Source organism: Triturus cristatus, chromosome 8 (assembly GCF_964204655.1).
Source record: "Triturus cristatus chromosome 8, aTriCri1.1, whole genome shotgun sequence".
In the NCBI taxonomy this organism is placed as follows: Eukaryota; Metazoa; Chordata; class Amphibia; order Caudata; family Salamandridae; genus Triturus; species Triturus cristatus.
Genome location: NC_140591.1, coordinates 263899349 through 263917885, shown reverse-complemented (window position 1 = coordinate 263917885; position 18537 = coordinate 263899349). Strand labels below are relative to the sequence as shown.

Sequence of the window (18537 nt, the reverse complement as noted above, 5' to 3'; positions counted from 1 at the left end):
CATTTCTACCAATCAAAAATGTATTATTATATGCTGTGAGGCATGCACGGTACCCTAAATATAAACACTGGGGCGCCGTAATCAATCTATTCAGCACATTAAGAAGCCTCTTTGTTTTTCAAGCACGTAGAAGTACTAGAAGGTAATCGCGTTTGCGAGGTATTCTAGTTATTTTTTTTTTTTTAGCAGTAACCAATGGGAGCATGCACACTTTCACTCTCAACCAATCACAGCCTTCGCTGCTATCAGGGCAGGAATTCTGACCTACAGGAAGCGACGCGTTCCTGACGCGTTATCAGGCCGGGTGGCTGTCTTCGCCGGAAGTCTACCCTGGACCTGTCACCTGTGTTCGGATTCGGATGCTGAGAGCGGCAGAGAGGGGCCACAGTCAATACAGAAGCTGCGGTCCCCTTCACATGGGTAGACCACGGTGTTGTTTGAGCTGCCTCTGGTCTTGATGTCGTTGAGAGGAACAGACAGAAGTTGAACGGCGCAGCAGGTATTACTGTTTTGGTTCCTTCTGTGTTTTGTGTGATTATCTCATTTATTATGTCTGTCCCGGAGCAAGGCAGCAAAATATGCTAAAGATCCCGCTTTATGCTCATAGATGCGTGTCATTGAAAGGATTAATGAAATGCACCTCAGCGCGTCGAATTTGTCAGAACGTTGTGGTACGGGTGTGCTTGGGTGTCTGGAATTCACTGCTACTTTGATGGGAGCTTAAACCAACTTTTACGTTAGATAGATTTAGTTTATGGCTAGTCAGCCCCAGTAGATTTAAGCATAGTATTAACCTTCGTCTATATATGCTACAAAAATGAAAAATGCAGCTAAACGACGTTAGAAACCTTAGTGAAGTTGGAACCAACCTTTGTAATCAATTTCCAACACGCTGCATGTATTGAAAGTTAAATACTCCTGCATTTATTAATTGTCTTTGTAGTTTCCACCTCCGACATTATTCATGAAGGCTCCTCGGCCTCTGAACCGCTGGCCCTGGTGTGGTAAAAGTTGGTATAGTTGGCGCTGGTGTTGTATTGGCCACGACCGGGGCCTTGTCCCTCGGGCGGATTCTGTTGGAAGCCACGGCTGATCTAGCGGCCCCTGCCTCGGCTGGTCCCATGGGAAAACCTACTAGTTGAAAACTCGTTTGATATCGATTGCGCCTTATCCAAGGAGGTAAAGGTCGCCACGAATCTACTGAGTTCCTTAACAAAGGGGTCCCCAAAAAGACCACCCTGAGCCACTGCACCCGCCTCCGTGGAAACCTAGTCCCCGAGCTTAGGATCGAGTTTGATCAGCAACGAGCGGTGGCGCTCCGTTGACAGGGCACAATTAGCGTTGCCCATGAAAATGATGGCCCGCTGAGCCCAGTTGGACAGTACCTCGGGCGATATAAGGGATCCAGAAACCTTGGCTTCTACAGCCATGTCCAAGATTTTAGTCATAGGGCCGATGGCGTCAAGAAGCTTATCTTGGCATGAACGCCAGGATCTATTGATGCCTTTACGCAGATCCTTCATATATTTAGGCAAGAAAGTGGCCATTTAGCCAAGAAAGTGGCCATTTGTTAATCCAGCTCCAGAGTAAAAGCAAGCTTGCCCTCCAAGGTGGGTCTCGGGCACTCCGCTTTGAGCTAGCCTTGGGCTTCCTTCCCTAGAGGTTTGCAGAAACGACCTGCAACAAACTTTGCCACCTTGTCCCCGGGTGTCCAAGCAGCGGACTGAGGGTGTGCAATTTTGTTCGTTTCCAGCATGCCTGAATCCTCTCCTTGGGCAGAGGGAGAAGTGACCACGGGGCACCAGGGGCGCGAAGGCCTTGCCCCGTCCTCCGACTCTTCCGGGTAGTCCCCATCGGGCTCCGGAGAAGCCGGATCAGGAGTCCCAACAGTTTCCGGAGTCGCCAAAGTGTTGGGAGGGGTGGGATTCCTTTGCACCAGAAAGGAACTCTTAAGACGCGCAAAATCATCCTGGCCGACATCCTCTGTGCATTTCTTCTTTTCAGGGGGCACTGTGTGGGCGTCCGCCAATTTTGCGCATTCCGGGACAATCCTATCAGACAGGCGTTGTTCCATGGGCCCAACCACCTCATGGACCACCCTATAGATGGCGGAATCAACAGCATAAAAAAATTCATCCCATTGCATGTATGCTTGGGACTCTTCCTCGTCGTAGACACAATCCTGAGCCTCCATTACCTTACAAGAAGGCATATATATATATATACATATATATATATATATCAATCACAAACTGGGCCGTGAGGCACGCTGAAATTAGCTTGCATCCCTGTGAAGTCACAGACTACCAATGGCAGCGGCCACTTGCCTCGCCTGTTCATGAGGCGATCCTGATCAGTATCAACCCCTTGATGCGAAAAAGTCAGTTTGCCAGCATCTTTCAGGACTGTTAGTAGACTGGTCCTTGTTATGCGCTCCTGGCAGATGCAGAAAAATCATGAAGACAGCCACTTATTTGTAAAGCAGTTCAAGGACACAGCGGGGAAAACAAAGGAACCTTTTATTCACAGGTTGAGAACATGGCATAATGCATTTCGGCTTCCTAGCCTTCATCAGACGCCATTAACTGGTTTTCACCTCCTCTCTCCTCTAAATTTACTCCTGCACTCCCATTGGTGGGAGAACAGCTGACCCTGCTCCAATCAGGACAACTGCAGTCAAATACCAGACTACAGCGCCCAGCATGCACTTTGATGGTACGTACCGAACAGTGTCAAATAAAGCCCAAGTGAGCGCTGAAACTGCCTTGTAAAGGGGGGGGGCATTTGGTGCCTGGCGAATACCATTAATAGATGTGTCTAAAGTTCCCTCGAGTCACCAACGTCCAGCCCCAATTCCAGAACAAACCTTGCCGTGAGGCAAGCTGAAATTAGCTTGCATCTCTGTGAAGTCACAGACTACCGATTGCAGCGGCCACTTGCCTGGCCTGTTCATGAGGCGGTCCTGATCAGTATCAATCCCTTGATGCGAAAAAGTCAGTTTGCCAGCATCTCTCAGGACTGTTGGTAGACGGGTCCTTGTTATGCGCTCCTGGCAGACGCAGAAAAATCATGTAGACAGCCACTTATTTGTAAAGCAGTTCAAGGACATATATATTCCCAAAAAGGCTTTGTGAAAGCTTAGGTACGCTTAATATGTATGACAGCTGGGGAACCCAGACTAATGACCAGCGCAGACCAATGACCAGCGCAGACCAAAGGCCCACAATGGGGCTTGCACAAACCAGCGCACAGAAAAATAGCCCTCAGATACCTCTGACAAGGCTCCACTGCCCCGCTGTGCGCCTTAATCGAGGTTAAATCCTCTCCTCAGCACTTGTGCTATCATACACCCTCAGGTATTGTCGCAGACTCATCCACAATACCGACCCCTGCAGGGACGTTCAAATATGAAGAAAAATGCAAGGAAGTACAGACCCGGTTAACCAGGCGTGAAAGTGTCTCTCCGATTTGAAGAGATGCACGCAGCAGGAGCAGCGAGTCGAAACAGTCTGCCTAGCGGGCTTGCAGAGCACCGCAACAACAATGGCGTCAGCCGCGTAAGGAGCGCAAAAGCGTTCCCGCTGTCTGAGAATCTAAAAACAAAGCGCCCACACCATTGTTATCACAAAAGCAATTAATATGTCACTAACATTCCCCGGGGGGGCAGTTTTGAACACGCGCCTCAGCGGGGAAGAAAACATCACAAATTTACAACAAGCCTTGGCATAGCCGATAGGTCTCAGCTTTGGGACCTTATAAGTGTTTAGCCATGCAACACTTGATGTTGTTGCACCAAGGATATTGTGGTGGATAACTAAACACTTATAAGGTCCCAAAGGTGAGACCTATTGGCTATGCCAATGCTGGTTATTCCTGTGAGTGGTGGTGTAGGCAGGGCCAGTGCACTGCTTTGCCCGCGCAAACCTTACGCTACACCCCTGAGACCTGCCACGGAGGAGCACCCATTTCTAAAGCTTTTCCAAATGGAACTCCATGCACCAGGACACCGAGGTGTCGTACTGAGCCAACTTCAGGGCTTTTCACTGGCACGAGGTGGCACCCAGGGTGGGAAGGGGGAATGTCCCTCCCAGCACACCGTAGACATGGCTGAACCTCTGGTGGCCGGGGCGCGCGCCGACAACAACGGCTTCACAAACACTGGAAAAAATAGCAACGTGGGGGTAGGGGTGTCCTCTTCAAACAGTGTGATATCAAAAATAGAATACATCGAGACAGACTGGTCATTAGCCCCAGCACAGGCTGTCAGCGGAAAATTACCGCTCTTGGGTGGCAAATTCCTGCTTGGAGGCTGCAATTGCAGGGCATGTTTCGCCTGCACCACTGTCTCACTCCAGGTAATCACAGTGCAGCACTGCCTTCCTCTGTAGGGTTTATTCTTTTTTTAAACTTGTATTCTGTATGTATCAACATGCGTCGTGTCTCGCCCTGTTTCAAACAAAATGGCTTGATTCGCTCTGTGTTGTTATTAAACAAGCCTGCGTCACCAGAAGCCCCTGTAATCCCTTACAGATTGCACCTCCATATTCAGTTTAATGGGATTCGCCTCCTAAATCTGATTTCAATGTTAAATTAACTGACTGACTGAACATTTTTCACCTTTCTACAAAACACACTGCATGTGACAAAACACCCCCCCCCCCCCCCCCCCCAAACCACCTGCTGCTTTTCAGACAGGACGTAGCGCACGCGACACCAAGGGGAGCCTGGACCACAGTGTGGCGGTCTGACATTTTAAGAAAGTGCCCCGCCGCCCCTCGCAGCCACCTGCACCCAAAGATGTCAAAACAGTGGTTCCTCGTTACCTCTGTGATGCCGTTGCTAGGGCTGCCTCCATCGCAGGTGCCGCCACCACCGCTGCCGGCGGCTGCTTTCTCCAGCATCTCTTCGGCAGCTCTGACCCTGCTGGGGGCCAGGGACGCCTCTGCGCTGTCCATGACGTCTCGCATGTCCTCCAATGCGATGGTTAACTGGGCAAGCGTCTTCACCATCTGCAGCATGCAGTGACCAGGCGCGCCGGTCAGATGACAGCAAATCACGGGGGTAGGAAAGGAACAAACCACCGGGACTTCCCCAGTGGGAAACCGGTGGGAAGCAAGGGCCAGCTTCTCTTCCTCCACTGCCCTGTCCTCCTCTCTCCCTTCTTCGGCCGTCCTCTTCCACAGTAATGCAATCACTCCCTGTGTTCTAGCAGGTGTTTATTATTTTCACAGACATTCAGCAGGCAGAAGCAATCTCCACTGGAGCAGGGAGGCTTCGCGACGGCTGCTGCCTTCCTTGGGCACATCACAGGAGAGTCGCACACAACAGGACGCGGGTGGCGTGGAGAATGACACGGTAGTCAGGCGAGTGTGGGAGGCAGCGGAGAACCGTGGTGCACATGGTGTGCGCACGGAGACGTGCAGTTGGTTAGATGAGCAGGCGCTGGTGGTTTGGCGCCGCAACGCTTCGACTTAGCCGTGCCCAGAGCAGGGCTTCGCCAGTGTGACCGCACGCGCCGCCAGCAGCAGCTAAGAGGGTTCACCTCCCCAGCAGAGGTGAGGGCCCAGCGTGTGCAAAAAGGTTTCTGTGCCCTACTGTGTGGGACTCTGGGGACCCACCCTCCTGTCAGAATGTGAATGTCACTGCAGCGAGTTACTCACTAGCGTTGGTGCCACAGTCTTGGGTTCGAGTCCCACCTCAGGAACTCAATGCTGTGTAGAGAATGTCGTGGTTTAGAATACCTGCTACTGCATTGTTATCCCACTGACTTAGCTTGTATATAGATCCAAAGGGAAGCATATTGCTTCCAACTACAAAATGCTTCTCAGTGAAATGGACAAAGTATCAAGCTACTAGTGTCTATTTCAATATTTATCTGCAAGAGCGAGAGTATCGGATGCATTCGCCAACTAGACTCACCTCATTCCGCCGCTTTAGAGGGATTTGCCAGAACGAGTCGCAGATATTCAGAACAAGCACGCCTCACGCAAGTTGGTGGGGGGGAGGAGGTGTGCAACCAAGAGCAGGCAGCGTTTCCCTTGACGGAGCGAGCTGTGCCAGGAGGGATAATTGATAACACATGGCGAAAAAGCTCGCTCCCGCTAGGGAATCGCCAGACGTGCACGCGTTGCCATTGGAAGCAATGCAACGCATGCACGTTTTTGCCCGCAAAGCTGTGCCGATGACTAAAGGTCTTTTTCCTACGCAGCGCTTGCGCGCTGCGTAAGCGAGACGTAATTACTTAGTAGAACAAGAAAAGCACACTTAACTGGCTGCGAAGCAACGAAGAAAGAGGAGGCGATGAGAGTGAAGTGACTATATGAGAGATTAGTGCACACTGTAAAAGGACTATAATTTTGAATCTCCCTATGGTTCATGGGAGTTGATGATTTTGCTTTAAGTTTCTTTTTGGCTGCTGTGAAATGTGTTAATAATAAAGTGAAGAAAAAATAAGGCATAACCTGAACCTCTGGTCCTGACATAGAATCACTTGCAAGATTGCAATGCAGGACTGCAGAAGTGTCAGAGCTCATAATTGTACAGTATACCATATTTTAGTAAGTTCACAGAAAAAGCACTGTTTTCCTCTTGGTAATATTCATTGTGTATTGAGTTCCAGTCTAGTTTTCTTATTGCCAAGGTGTAGTTTAATTTCTAGTTCTTCCATTGCAGAGGCCTTTGGATAACTGTCCAAAGGAAATAAAACTGTGTGGAATTGCTGCACAGATTTGTTATATAGTGCTTTCTAACCAAAATATTTTGTTGAAGTAATGAAGCGAGTAGTAGCTGTCAGATCTCATAGTTCAATGGATAACAGTTGACCACTAAACTTCATTTATTCGTGGGATGGTCACCACAACCCAGTGAATTGCCCGACAAGTGTTTTCTTATAGCGAACTAAATTGAGGGTGTTTATAAGCACTTCATTGTTTACATGTAAGAGAATAAAGGCAGAAATAGTTTGTATTGTACAGTTTTCATGAACATACACTAACTCCACTTTTAGGGATAGGCTGTTTTTAATTGTTCATTTCTTCTTTTATTTCCAGTTGGTCCTGTTCGGGTCCAACAGTTGCTGTAGTGCACATTTTGTATATGCGTGTTAATTTTTCTTGCATGACTCATGTTTTGACTTTTATTTGACGCACCGGTTAATTTCAGGATTTCAATGTCATTTACGATTTGGTGTTATTTTTTATTATTTCATAATCTCTGTCTAACAGATAATGTTTCTGGAAGACCGCTTTTATGCATGCCATGGCCTCAAGTTAAAAGGGATAGCTATGGGGGGGGGGGGGGGGGGTTGAGGTCTAGAGAGCCTGTGGGCAAGATCGCCACACCCTAGGGAGGCTCTGTCAGCCCGGAGGCATCATCCGTAATAATCCTGCGCTCACAGAGCACCTGCAAGCTCCCAACTTTAAGCAATGGCCTTGTGAACACAGTGCACGTCTGGGGAACTGCTTGATAGCGCTCGGCAGTCTGCTATTGCGGCTGCGGCGGCTTCTCCCCAGTGTGGCCTGACACAGCGTGGCAGTCCACAAGAGGGTGGCGCTTATATCCTGAGGGAGATGACCCGACTCATCAGATATTTGGTGACCTGCGACTGGGCATTCCTGAGTGAGACGCGCTGTGCCTGCAAAGCGCCGATACCTGCTCAGCAGATCTGTGGCGGGGCCCTTTGGCGCGGCCCAATTGCCCTGTTGCAACCTTGTGAAGTCGCGGCCCGTGCGGTTGAAAGAAGCCGCGTGGAGGAACTGGAGACTCGAGGCCCTGCCCCCGTGACAAGGTACGCGCGGCCAGGATACCCATAGCGCTGTGAGAGGGTCTTGAAAGTTTAGCTGCGTCTCAGCAAGGAGGCTGACCTGTACTGTCCTGCCTGGTGTCTGTGATGGTGCTGTGGCCCCTCAACACGGGCGTCTAGCGCTGGGCCACGCATGCAGAGTGCTATCCTCAGCCCAGCGGGGTGCGATCTCTGCACTCGGTGGGGCTCTCCACCGCAACAAGGGAGGCAGGCCATTATTTAGCTGCAAATCAAGATTTTTCCTGCAAGACCGGCTTAAAGCCGCGAGTAACGCTTGGCAGGTAACTGTCCTAATACTATCCTGCAGGAGGGCGGATTGCAGGCTGCTCTGGCTGGCGCATACTGGGAGGCCCAGTGATGTGCTGCTAAGAGAACACCAGCTGCTTGTTTTGACCGGTAAGGAAAACCCACATGTAGCACACTGCTGGCTTGATTGAATGACATTGGCCTATAATGCTGGCAGCCTGAACTGAGCTCCTACACAATTTAACTGTGCTACTCTACCGGTGTGTGTATACTGGGATGCTTGAGGCACACCCCCAGACCTGAAAAGAAGCCCCGCTTGGCGTGGCGAGTGGTTCAGTGCGGAACTGCAGTGGCACTGGTGACAGACCTAGGAACGACCCCGGCGTGGTCCCCTGAGACTCACTGAGCCCTGAACTTGCCACTGCTGAGACCTGTGCCTGAGTGCCGCACTTGATACTGGAAGAGCCCCACTGGAGAGGGGGTCACAATGGGCCGCACTGAAGGCAAACAAGCGAAACCGCAATTCACGCCCCCAGTGAGGACGCAGAGTCATAAAGAGACGACGATCAGCCTCCCCCTGCTCCTGCACAGGATGAGGATTTCAAAGCCATCCTCCTCACCATATGCCACAGTCTAACCTCCATTGAGTCCAAGACGGACTCTATGAACCTACGCATGGACTTCCTGGTCCAAAAGCTGGAAAAACATGATGGGTGTATATCCAAGACCGAACATCGCGTATCCACCCTTGAAGACACCACAGGTGCGAGCAGCGTCAAACTACAGGGGATGGAGAAGCTGCTCCAGGTCATAGCGGCAAAAAAGGAAGATTTGGAGACGCGCTCGCGCAGGAACAACTTTCGCATCGTGGGGTCCCGGGTGCTGCTGCCATGGGCCGCATGGAGGACTATGTGGAACGCATGCTCTTGGTTCTCTTCGTAACTGAAGCCTTCTCCAAAGTGCTGATAATTGAACCAGCCCATAGATCACTCATGGCGAGATCGCTGCCTGGTGCGCCACCACTCCCTATCCTTGCGCGAATCCTAAGCTACAAGGACCGGGACACTGCACTGAGGCTTGTGTGCGAGAACCAAGAACTGATCTACGACGGAGTGAAAATCTCGTTCTATCCAGATTTCACCATGGCAGTACAGGAGGGGCGTAAGAAATTCTTTCCATAAAGAAAAAGCTTCAACAGGCCGGCATCCCCTACACCATGCTATATCCAGCGAGGCTGCGTGTTCAACATTGTGGGAAGACCCACATTTTCAGCAACATGTCCAAGATTTCCTAAAGACCTGCAGGAGACACTCACCCAACCCACTAGCTGAGGATCCTGAATCCAGCCGCTCTACACCTGATCATGAGGAACTGCGAAAAACGATGACGCCGCTGCGAACTGGTAAGACTGTTTTTTTTCTGCATCGGGAACTGGAGTGGGATGAAGACCACCCCAGGAACTCTGAAGCTATATTTGGGCCTCTGAGCTCCTAGCCCAAATGATTTGGTCATGTATCGCTCTCTCAGACTCTTCCTTCTGGGCTTCCCTCGCATACGCGAGGTGCGCTGACGAACTCTCTGGCATGCACCCCCCCCCCCCCCAGTGGGAATTCCCCATACGAATGTTGTCCATGATGTACGGTATGTTAATAATTATTATTTTGTTATGGTTAGTGCGGCGCTTAACAGCCTGGACCCCCCCTCTCATCCTATTTCCTACTGCAAACCAGATTTGGATTATGGGGTGCAACTGCTACTGTACGCTATTCACAATGCCTGTGCTGTTGTTTTTTGGAGTTGGGGTGGACTTTATTCTCTGCGGGATTGGGCCGCACCCAACATTGACAACGCACATTACTTCACCCAGTTGTGGGGACACATATTGGAGGCAGCCCCACATTTATTATATGGGGCGGGGACTTTAATTTAGCGATAGAGCCGGAGATGGACTGCTCTCATCCACATTTACCCTCTCGCCACCAAACACCACTCGGACTTATGATTGGCAGGCTGCTATAACATGATCAAAAATGTTGCGGTGGCCATTACAGGAAACCATGTCCCCTGCTCTGAAATTGTTTTAGGAGTAGGGATACCTTGACACCTTAACCCTTGTGGGATCTATCATGCTCTGCTTATGACCTCACGGATTGCATCACTGATGGCATGTTCAACGACATCATTGATGACATCAATGATAGCATCTCAAATTACATAATTGATGACAACTCTGGGCATATTGCCGTCACAAGTTCTAGTTAGCTCAGCCAAATAAACTTGGCAAAGTCCAGTGTTTTTTACAATATTTTTTGTCTTTTAACTGATATTTTTACCCAGCTATAACATCACATCTTTATCCAGAAAGCATCCTTTTTGTGATTTGGTGTAATTTTGCTCAGAAGTTTAAGAGAAATGGAGGTTAACAAAAAGTAAATCGGTTGCAGCTGGACTCCGGTGGGACCAGAAGATCAACAAATAAGGATTTGATCGGCTGCCATCAATGTCAACGCATGTTGGGGACAATTTTGGTAATCCGGGACTCAGTCCTGGAAAAAAATGGAAATAATTTGTTGGGGCGGGTGGCAGGGAATCCCTGATCCACTAGTCCTCGTGGGGGGGGGGGGGGGCATCCCAGAGGGACCCAGTGCACTCCACCCCGCCTCCCCGGGAAAACGTTTTGAAAAAAAGTTTGTTTTGCGGCCCTGTTGGAGAACTGTGGGACTACAAAACGAAACCGCATTTGCAAAGCAATAGGTCTTGCATTTGCGAGAGTGAAAGCTTTAGGCATTGGAAATGACAATGATTTTTTTATTCATTTGTTTTGATATTTAACACACAAATAAAAGGCATTGTCATTTACAATGCCAATAGCTCGAACTCTTGTAAATGCGTGACCGATTTTATTTTAAAGAAGCGGCCGCCATTGTCCCAGTCTGCCTGGAAAGTGAAAGAGCACATGGTGTGCTGAATTTTGCAGGAAAGCATGTCGTGCCTGCAGTAGGAGAAACGTATTATAGAAAATAATGCTTATAGAGTAAGTAAGATGTACAGTGTAACAACCAAAGTAAAAGGGCAGGGTCAAACAGTGCAAATAGCCAGTCCTCAGCTCTGAGAGAAAGGTGCCCATCCTTGCATTTGGGGGCCTCAATTCTCCATCAGTCCTAAAAACAAATTGGTCTCACATCCACAAAGTGTGGTATGGTGAGCAGAGGGCAGCCTGCTCAGGCCAAACGGGTATGCCATAATGCACTGCCCAGTGGCAGAAGTTTAGATGCTAATTCTAATTAGCAGAGATTTAGTACGAAGAGGAATTACCAGACATATCATACCATCTCTTTTTATAATCTTTATATTTTTATTTTGCTCAGTATCTGTTGCCACTATAGCTGGGAAATTTGTTACCATCATTTTACATATGCTCTGCACTAGTTTGGCTTCTCATAAAAGCCTCAATTCATACTAGTCCAGGTGTCTTGTCTGTGTGCTAATTCAGGGGACAATGTAAGAGGAACCCAGAGAAACATGTTCTCTTTGGTAGGTAGTTTCGCTTTACAGGCAACTTTGGGGGAAGTTTACAGGACAGCTGTTTGTTTTCACAACTCCAAAAGATAAGTTAGTATGTGGGGACATAGGGAAGTCCACCGGGCATGACTAAGAATAGGCTGGTGACACAACAGCCCCGGCAAAAGATTGTTTACTGGTGGTGGAAGTTCTGAAGTAGGGCACTTCCTGTAGCCATGGGTCTTTGCTTCTCTGTCTTTTTGAGCCACCAGAAAATGTCAGACCATCCACAAGGTAAGGTGGGTTATTTTCACATATGGTCCATTGCAAGATAGCTTAAATTGAATTTGACTTTGGCAGCTACTGGAACCCAATGTATGTTTTCAAGTATGGGGTCAAACGGCCGTACTTGTTTGCAGAATGTATACGCCTTGCTGATTAGTAGACCGCTTAAAGAGAGGGTTTTATAGGAAAGAAGTGTGGGAGCTACAATGGTGTTGCCATAGTATGAGCTACATAGTACTATCTATATAGTCCCCATGTTTCTAACTTCAAAGTTCCCTGTGGGGGGTGATAAATAAAAGATTTTCAAAAACTTTAAACAACAGCACTCAATTAATTTACACCCTGCTCTTCATGCAGGTAATACATGGCAATTTCCTATCAGCCAGTAAAACATGACTAATGCTTTTATTAATCTTTCTATACATTGTACAGTAAAAGCAGAGGGAGAGATTGTTGTTCTCGTTTGGTGAAATGCACATGTTTACAAGCAGTCCTTGCTTCTGCATGCAAAAGCTTACACACGAACAAGGTGGAACACCTTTTAATCTTTGGCATTTGAACGAAGGCTGTTTTAGGCCTACATTAATACGTGCACAATCTGGTATTTGCAGCGAGAAGAATTTAAATTGATGTGTGCTGGAGCTACTTGCTGCTGACCCAATGCAAATTCATGCTATGCTTAAGTAAGCATGTCAAGTGAACATCTGAGACAAAAAGATAGCAAGGTATTATGCCTTCAAATGTAGATACCTAATCTCCAACAAAAAAGCATTAAACAATTACTGTTTGCTTACCACTAACGTCTTGCTTTTATTTTTATAATTCCTTCTGTTGATTCCAGCCGTCCTGCAATCCTTGGCTTACATCACCATGACTATCTAGAATACACAGCACATGATATCAAGCCGGCACAATCCATTGTTGCAACACAGAACTAGGATTAATGGCATATGTCATGTTTATCTGGCACAAATATGAGCAGTCGTTTCTTACAGCAGTACCTTACGTTCCTGGTAGAATTAGTAAAGGACCGTAAGAATCTGTAGATCTTTAAAGTTGTATTGCTTTTGGGTGCGAAGGAATCCATACAGCCCAGTGCATGGTACGGCCATAGTGACTGAAAGTGCTTTGGTCTTGGAGTGTATGTTTCACACTACTCTGAAAGAGCACCTCTAAATTTTCATATCTAGGGTTGCACCCGTCTCTATAAACGTGAGCTTCTTGTGAACAGAATGTTACGAAATGAACTATTAATTCATAGTGAGAGACCGCACCTCTGAAATGTTTACCAGATGTAATCTCCGTTAGCATCTCTGTTTATGCCCACAGCAATAGGTTGCTCAGAAGCACATACATTAGTCTACATTCCTTAGACACAGCAATTCTGTTAGTTTGGTAAAAACATATTGCATGTAAAAGCTTTCTTTAAGCGCCCACGTATTCTGTGCAGATCCAGTTGAGGGCAACTGTGATTTGTACTCAATCAAAACAAAAAATTACAGAAAATAACTAAATTTATAGCGGCAAAAACGGTGTACATGTTTTGGGGATGCAGGGGCTGACATCCCGCATATGTCATAGAAACGCCTATGCCACTCGGGAGACAACTGTGGAAGCTTATAATTAAGGAAGTGATAGGGAAGAACGTTCTCACTTCTCCACTTATAGCTCGGGTCCGCGAATACTCGGAAGTGTATGCCAATGACAGCACATTTTATGATGGATTTCTGGAGGCATGGATTACTGGAGGCCTGTTAACCAAACCTATTTGCTGTACTGCCCATGAAAACACCATAAGAGGCTGGGAAATGGGAGCTGTGCACGGTGCCGCCTCGCATGCTGCCTGTGTTGAACGCCTAATGGCTGACATCTCATGCTTTGAGGTGCTGCCCCCACTCTGCGCTCGTCTGCCTGCCGCTCCCTCCCCTGGCGCATGTGTGACTTACTCAATTACTTACTCCCTATGCACAATATAAGTAAGTGGCTGAGGGAACGGCCGAGACTCGCATGCGGCCTGGACCGCCGTTCTAAAAACTGAAGGGACTGCTGTGGGAGAGACGGAGTGAGCAAGACCATGGGCAAAAAGTGATGGGCGCAAAAGCGAAAAGTGTTCTGCCAAAAGAACAGAAATGCAAGTGTAACAAAACAGGTCTTGGCTGGTGCTCCTGCGAAGAAAAACGGAAATGACGTATTGCTGTCTGAACCAGTTAGGTGACCGCAAATAAGAGCCAAACGGAACTGAACCAGTCAGGAGCGGTAGTAAGGCGGGAGTAAAGTCCTTTATTGACTGCAACAGGTCTTGCAGACAGCGCATGCGCTTTAGGCTCGACCTAAAATGTGGGGTTTGGGGCTTTCATTGATTCTCTCCCAGTGGGCCAGGGCTTGGGGATCAACATGTTTTTGTTTTTAATTTGAATCAAAGTGGGATACCACTCCTACCAATTTTGTCACAGTGGCTAGTATTCATAAAATCAGTTGGTTAGTACTTGAATTCAGTGTCAAACAGTATATAAACTATATAGCCCATTTGGGCATGTAATCAATTGTAGGCATTATATCAATTAAGATGCCAGCAGTCACATATCCTTTGGAAAACGTATATCTAGAAGTCTGGAAACCAAATGCGTAAGTATCATGATTTATCTGTGCAAATAGAAGTTTGGCTGCATTCACGGAGAGGTATTCCATTAACTTCAATTGGAGAAAGACCTACATTAAATTCACATTGGTATGTTTGATCATTGACAAATATTGGCCTTACTGTCCACAAAACTTTACATAAGTCAGTTTTTTTTATTTCCCTATATATAAATGCATAAATACCCCCATATATAAATAGGTAACAAATATTTTGTCTGTTTCCAAAATTAGTCGATTCTCCACTCTTTCATTTTGTAAAGTAATTGGATTATAATTTAATTTCCCTTTTTCAACCAATATAAAAATGTATTCTCATTGTAATGGCTCCAAATACATAATTTTACTCAGATACATATTCCTTTTCGACTGAACAGTCCTGAGTGACGTCCTTCTTTTTAATACATATTCCACAGCACATATGTTTGTTATTAAAATAACTCCATGGCTTCTTATTTCCCCCCAGCCAACATGTTTCGCATATAAGATCAAGAAGGAGAAAAAGCGATAACCACAAAAGAGAGAAAAAAATGTAAAGAATATATACAAATTTGACAAACAGCACCCTAGCTAGAATACATGATAACAATACTGAATTTGAACAGACAATCTTAAGTAATTTATCCCTAAATAATGCTCCAAATGTCTTATCTGTTTTATAGATCTTCTACTATTAAACTCTCATTTCTAGGGGTGTAAAAATATTCTGAGTTGACAGTTATATTGAATTTTCTGAAAGACCTATCCTATCTAAGAAACACAGAAACTAGTTGGATTCCAAACCATACCAATACCGTCTCAAAAATTAGCTGATTTTATTATTGCATGGTGACCTAGCTCACAATTACTGAAAAAATAGCCACATTCAAAGTTTTTTGTGATTGCAGAGATTTATTACTAGACCCTAATCTACAAAACCATGAAATACTCTATTTTTGGTCATGAATATACATAAATGTGATCACGACAACAGATTTTGATCATTGAGATTATTAATATCGTTCTTCAAGAAAGGGAGTTCAAATTCTTCACATATGTATGTAAAAATAAGGCACTATTGGATCACAGTGTAGACCTAAATAAAAGATGTAAGTAGACAAAGAATGTACATAGACTGATGTGTAAGTGTAGTCTTATCATTATTATTGACAGTAGTCCATAATTGCAAGACAAGACTTATTTCTTCCCTATCGTAAACTGACAGTTGTATAGGCAATCCATAAATATGAAGAGGAAAAGAAGACTTTAGTCAAATTCTTGATCCGTACGATAAGTTGCTTCGAGGATATGACTCCTACGAGTATAGAGAGTCTCAAGTTTAGAAATCCTCAAATCTCTTCATTTATATTGAATCATGCTCTAATCCTCTAGTGGGACAACTCTTTAAAACACCTTGTTTTACATCAGTATATGAACTGATTCTCATGATCTTGGAAAAATATAACTCGGATATCATTATTACTTCCTAATAGAGTGATGTAAGCCTACACCATCCGTAACAAAGCGTTCACTCTCTGATTTTCATAAGATCAAGTAAAAGGATTCTTTGCCTGTCCACAGAGGTTTTTTTTTCTTCTTCTTAAGAGGCGTGTTAAGCAAAACTATTTGCTGTTCTGTTCATATTATCATATATCAAAACCGAACACACAGCTCCGTGTCAGCCTATAGGACCGTGATACTCATAGTACGGCTCTGGGGCCGCATGCAGCCCTCTTGACCTTTTCATTTGTCCCCCTGGTCAACAGCAGCACTGGGTTGCTGTTTACTCACACAGCACTAATCTTAAAAAGATGTTAAATAAAAAGACAAAGATTTATTTGAAGGTTAATTGAAATTAATGAAAGGAGGTAACTAGGGTGTCCTGCATGCTTAACTTTAGAAACAACTTCATTTATAAAGACATCTTGCAGCAAACGTGTACAAAATTAAACCAAGTCGCTTGGACTTTCACAAATTATATTTCTTTAACATGCAGACCCGTTTCACTTTAGTACATCAAATCATATCCGTGGATTGAAGAGTATTTTTTTTTTTTAAGTGATGGTTTTCAAACATGAATTTAAAAACATTCATGCTTTATCCCACCCTCTCCCCCCACCCTGACAACAATGCCAATAGTAAGAGGCAAGTCACACGTCATGGGCACCCTCTGGGTGGCTAGGGTTGTGTTATATGGACAACATCCTAGTTTATTAAATCGAACACAAGCAAAGGTTGTATACAGTGCACATCCTGAGCTCATGTATTTCAAGGTGGTCTTTTATTTACTAATCAAGAAAAAATAGTCAACGTGAAAGAAAACAATTGCTTAGGATTATACAATTTGGTCAAATGGGGAAGCTGAGATTGATCTCAGGTTTTCTTGTTTCAAGTTGTGCTATTCAGCCACCTGATGCATATGCTTTGCTTCATGTACACTCACCTTTCCACCCCCTTCCCTAGAAGCATTCAAACATCACCCTGCTGGCATCAGTGTGGCCATCGGTCACACCACAGGCCGAACTTTTCGGCCCCTGGAAAAATGTTTGCGAGTACACATGCTCTAGGTTTACAATCCTTACCTCTCCTGTCACATGTACACCAGTTTCTGAGAGGAGTAGAAAAACATTCTTAAATTTGATCCTGCCTTTCTACATCACAGGCTCCAAGGTGTTTGACTTAACAACCTTTACTTCAAATGTGCCAAATTCACCCGTATCCTTCTTCTATAAAACTCCATTAACATTCATTGTGTTTTCATTAAGGTGAGGCACTGTTTTGTTATATTGCAATCCATTGTATTTATTGATATTTTAATGCAAATAATACTTATGTCCAAAAGAGTAAAAGGACCCAAAGAGCAAACATAATAACAGAAAAAGGTTTTTGTGTGAGCACGCAAGTGCTTCATCATTGCACTACTTCACATTGTAACACCAATCTGTTGGATGTTATACATCATAAAAAAAACAGTAATCCAATTTCAAAAATCCAAAGTCACTACATTCCTTACTTTCTAATTGTGAGACTCCCAAAAACTATGTCATATACATTTTAATAATATTGCAGCCTCATTATGAAAAGCAAGGACAATGTCTGTATGTTGTCCAGCTTGTTCCTTGGAACCAGTCAGCTAACACCAATATAATTGATATTTGACCTTCAGCAATGTGTACGCAGGTCTAAATACTTGCTCAGGAATCTGAATATGCTCTCTCCATTAAAGTGGTCATGTAGTGGACTTGTATAATGTTTGTGATTTATATTATGAAAATACTAGACCTCAAGGTCTATGATGTCCAATATGAAACTTCACAATACTTTCACTTAATCCTCTATAAATCACATTATATGAATACGTAACATGTGACCCGTTAATATACTATTATCCTATACCAGACTATCACATTAAGTAATGAATATAGGGAGTGAAATAACAAACAAAACCTATATATGAATTCATGAATGAGGGGTTCAGAAATCAGAAATACAAAGCACATGACACCATGTACTTAAATAATTAACAAAACTTGTATATGAATTAATGAATAAGGGGTTCAAAAGCAAGACAAGCATTTGCAATGCCACCGGTCTCTCCTTTGGGACCTTATTTGCATTTAGCTATGCAGCACTTTAGCCTGGGTGCTGAAACATCTACTTTTCTTTAACTTGGCACGATCTGGGAAATTGGGCAACTTTTTTAAGGAGTGCCTAATTGTGGTCCCAATACGACCCTGTTGTTAGCCCACTCAGAAAACTGTGGTGAGTGAATGCACCTTATTCAGAAATTTCTGCGTATCCTGCAGGACATAAATTCCAATCTCAATAAGACACCTCAATGGGAAATGCATATGAGACATACTGACTGCAGATTCTAGGCACAAGAATAGACCTGCGGGTTAATGCACATACTACAGAGATCTGTGTTAATTGTTTCTCCCACTTATCTTTTCTAGTATGATAGCTCTAACCCTGCAATGCACTAATAAAAGTGGTACATTCTTTGACCAGCGATTAAAACATGTTTGAATGTAATCAATGGTTATCTAAGAAATCAACTATGTTTCTCAACTAAGTGTGTAGTTAGA

At 45.2% G+C, this 18537-nt stretch overlaps 1 protein-coding gene across 1 annotated transcript in view; it reads left to right on the top strand.

Moving 5' to 3' along the window:
• The first annotated feature begins 310 nt into the window (after positions 1-310).
• Positions 311-18537, top strand: part of LOC146801949 (myb/SANT-like DNA-binding domain-containing protein 4) — a 52971-nt gene continuing 34744 nt past the window's right edge. The window contains exon 1 of the mRNA XM_085621473.1: positions 311-499. The gene's annotated coding sequence lies outside the window, so the exon portion shown is untranslated. The remainder of the gene's footprint in view (positions 500-18537) is intronic.